A 4,336-nucleotide genomic window follows, 5' to 3' on the forward strand; every position below is an offset into this window, starting at 1 on the left:
CCTGCTGGGCGTGGGGGGGGGGACACACATATGCGCTCAGCCCCCACAGCCCAGGATTGACTTCAAGAGGCTCTTGGATCCATTGGCCAATCCTGATTGACCATCTGGTGACCACTGTTCTATATTATACAGTCAGACAAGATTGTTATATACCTGCCAGGATATACCATCAGAACAAAATAAAACAAAACAAGAATCTTATCCATTTGGGTTTTATTTGACTGTGTGCATCCACAGGCACTATAGATAGGGGTACTACAGGTTCTGGGTTTATTTTTAGGTAGAAAAAGAGTTAAAGCCTGCTGTTTTTTATTGACTATGTGTTTATAAACTTTTAAGCAGCACAAAGTGTCATTCTAAGTGGCATTTAAACTCTAGTTTGGAAGATGACAGCATTTGCTGTCTTCCAGAGATGGCATTTAAAACTTGTTTTGAAAAATCTATACTTTATTTTTTTTTAAAGAAACTTTTAGGCTGTTCTTTGCAAAGGCAGCCTTCTTTTATATCTTCAGTGCAAGAAATATATACTGATAACTAGGGTTTAAAAGTTCTCACTGATGTTATAACCCTATGTTGTTATAGGATCTTTGAAAACTATACAGGAAACCCTCGTCATTCATGGGGGATACATTCCAAGGATATTCATGAATGGGGAAATCCATGAATACGTTCATGAATAGCGGCAGGAGCACAGCAGTGGTTTGAGTGCGGTGGCGGGAGCACGGCAGCAGCAAGCACAGAGCTCCTGCAGATGCCGCTGCTGCTGTCAGTAGCAGGGGGTGGGGTGGGAGCAAGGTGAGCTCACGCAGGGAGACAGCGTGCGCTGGGAGAGAGTGTGCATGGGGAGACAGTGTGGGGTTGAATATTTGCACCACAAAATGTGAATGGTGAGGTTTTCCTCTACACACACTGCCTGTACACACACTGCTCACAATTTTAAGAATATGCCAGATCAGTTTATTACTGTGCCAGGAAGCAACACACAGCCAGTCCTTACAATAGGGATAACATAAGAATAATAGGATCTCCAAATTTCTACATTACCTCACATATACATCTGAGGATCTATGTCTATTTAATTATTTAATACATTGTAACAATGTTGTCTTTGATTTAACAGAGAGAGAGAGGAGAGAGAAGAGAGGGACTTACTAGCTTTCAAACATCTACCTCATCCAGACAATTCTCCCCTGCAAATCATTTAAAAAAACTGTTTAAACACAAATTGCAGAATAAGCAACTGGAACCCACTTCTAGCAAACTCTGATAAGCCTCAGATGCACAGAAACTCAGTGTAAAATACTTCAGTTATGATTGAACTGGATCCTTGAAAAGGCCCTACCTGGATTTCTCTGCTTGGCTCAGTATATTTCAGAGTGGTCATGTAGGGGCTCTCTCATGTTTTCTGCTGCTCTGTCCTCTATTGATATGAAACCCAACATAAAGGCATCTGATTTCATATCAACAGAGGACATAGGAAAACTGGACTGTCCTCTATGATGGCCACCCTAGGTCCATGTCAACCAGAATCAGTTGCGTTTTAATGGAGAGTCTACTCTTTCAAATGGTAAAGGTGTGGGTAACAAATTAAGAACTCACTCTGCTGTCATGAGTCAAGGAAATATGTCCTTTGATTCAAGAGTAGTTTTACTTGAGAATTGGAGGATCAGGCTATGTGGCAAGGCACTGTGTCTGCCTTCCACTCTAAGGCCCTGGAGTGGGCAGCTGCCAGGTGCCTGATTAGGGCAGCCATTTGGGGAACAGGGGCCGCCCATATAAACAGCACAGTTCAGCTGCTAGAGGCCAGGCAACAACACCACCTGGTCAGAGGGCTGCTGAGTTTCATCTGGAGGTAAGGGATGAGATGTAGGAGATGGTAAAGAGGCTCCTGGTCCTGGGTATGAACTAAAACTGCACCCTGCCAGCAGTGGGTGGCTTGGTGGGGCTCTCAGTGGCATGGGAGACCCCAGGAAATGCCAGGCCAGTTACCACCCTGCTGAAAGGTGGGTTGAAGTGCCTTAATCCCTAGTCCCCACAACTGGGTGGGTTACCCCTTTGTTTTGGAGGGCCCAGAGGGTAGAGCTGCATAGATAGAAAAGGCCATAGACTCAGGGCCTGTTAGAGTTTCCCCTGACTGGCCCTGGCAGAAGCCAGGACCAGGAGGGTCAGAAGGGCTAGGGGGCCCACCAAGAGCCAGGGGCCTACGGTTCTGACTGGCCTGGGGGTGGGCTGGGGCCAGAGTAGCCAAAGGTCCCAGTGAGGGGACCACACCCGAAGCAGAACCAGTTACAGGGAGCTATGTTGCTTGGTATAATGATGGAAAAGTCCACCTGAAGGGAACGAATCCAGGTGGGGTTTAATAGTAGGGTTCTGTGGCCCAGTGTGGGGGGCTGGTGATGAGGAGAACACCTAGATGCCATCTGTGAGGCATGGGCTGTGGTGTGGGGGAGGAAAGGAGGTACAGACAGTGCCCCCTGGCATCGAGGCAGAAAATGGGCAGCCCCCTGCTTAATTACATCTATTAATTATTAAGATCAAGGCGTGGCAGACAAGAAAGCGGGCAGTTAGCCCAAGAACAGGTGGGTGGGCCGCACGGAGATCGTGCTCAAGCAGGCCCCCATTTACAGGTGGTTATAACAATATATTTCCCTACCAAAATAGAATGCTAGTGTGAGTGCATAGCTTACTGAGCATGCCTGTGCTGCATACACACACTAACATGTTGTGTCCACTCTGCAGAGGAAGCAAAAATGCTTTCTGCATGTACCTCCATAGAAATGCCAAAAATGACACTTCTGTGGATAGAAAGCTGCTGTTCAGATCTGCACAGGGAAATAGGAACCCACTCTAGCTAAGAATATATGCAGTTAAATATGCTCACATATTCTAGATGTGTACCTACATGGAAAAATGCCAGTGGCCAGAAACTTATGACTAGTAGGAATTAGACTGTAGGACAAAGGCCTGCCTCTGCTAGGTACAGACAGTCAAAAAGCCCAAGGCCATATCAATTCAGTCTTTGCATGTTAATCTAAAATGCACAGGTTAAATTGAAACAAAAGTGAACAGACATTTACCTTTGATTCAGGGAATGCAGCCACATGCCTGCAGTGGCTAAAGCCAAAAGCTGGGGGATACTAGAGCACAGCTCTCTGGCTGTCTGTTGACTTTCTCTTCCTGCTGTCCCTGAGGTCTCTGAGATTTGCAGTCCAGAATTACAGTAGTAGGATTCTGCAGGGTTGCTCATCACTTCCTCTTCCTGCTTCCAGGTGCCTCTGGGATTTGTAGTCCACAGTTGCAGCCAGCAATAAGTTTGAGTGGGGGCAGGGGTATTTAACCCCCCTCCCTGACCCCAGACCTCAGCTAGGGTTTGCTGGGGGGAGGGCAGTCCTCTGTAGACTGGGATACATCCCCAGCCACACGTGCCCTCCCACCACCCTTGTCAGCCAGCCCTCTGCTCCAGCTAGAGAACAGAGGAGTGGGATCAGCCCTGCTTTCAGGAACAGACAGCATAGCCTGGCCTGTAGCTGGAAAGCATGCTGGGATGTTGGGGGACTCTGATTTAACTTGAACCAGGAAGGGGTTTTATTTTGCACTTTTATAAGCAAAATTGTGTGATTTAAGAGTGAAGATTCTCTTCTTTCAGGCTTAGGTGTTCAGATATGCTTGGTATTATACCAGGTATCTCTTTTTGGAGAATATCAGAAAATATTAGGCAAGGAAAATACTAGTTTCATATTGGAATATGGAACTTGCTATTCTTCAGATCTGGTGGTACTAGTATGGTTCTGATGTTGTTTTCCAAGGATTTAAGATAGACAGTATGCCTTCTTGGCATGCAGAGTGGTTTTCCCCTTATTTTCTTACCAACTTACTATAGAGTTCTCTTCATTTTTTAAAAAAGATTTTAAGATATGACCAATAATTTTCAATTTGCAAAGTCTTGCTTAGGCACTTGAGTTATGATTGAAATCAGAAGTCTCTGTCTAGTTGGGTTCCAGGACCTGGAATCTTCTCCTAAATGTAGGCAAACTATCTCTATTGTTTGAGAGAACTAAACAAGAAGAAAGAGATGGCGATGCTAGGGCTCATCTTTTAATAACTTAGTGGATAAAGGTCTACCCAGGAAAACCTGTTCAGTCTGAGAGGATTCAAGCCTATATCTCCCACCTCCAAGAAGAATGCCATGCTGGGCCCCCTTTGGGCCCCGGGGGAGGCTCACCTGGGCCTAGAGTGAGTGAGGATTTAGTTAGGGAGCTTCTGGAGGGGCTGGACATTTTTAAGTCAGCTGGCCCGGATGATCTTCACCCTAGAGTCCTGAAGGAACTCGCTGGGG

The sequence above is a fragment of the Gavialis gangeticus genome, unplaced genomic scaffold (genome assembly GCF_001723915.1).
Source record: "Gavialis gangeticus isolate Ggan-Ray unplaced genomic scaffold, GavGan_comp1, whole genome shotgun sequence".
In the NCBI taxonomy this organism is placed as follows: Eukaryota; Metazoa; Chordata; order Crocodylia; family Gavialidae; genus Gavialis; species Gavialis gangeticus.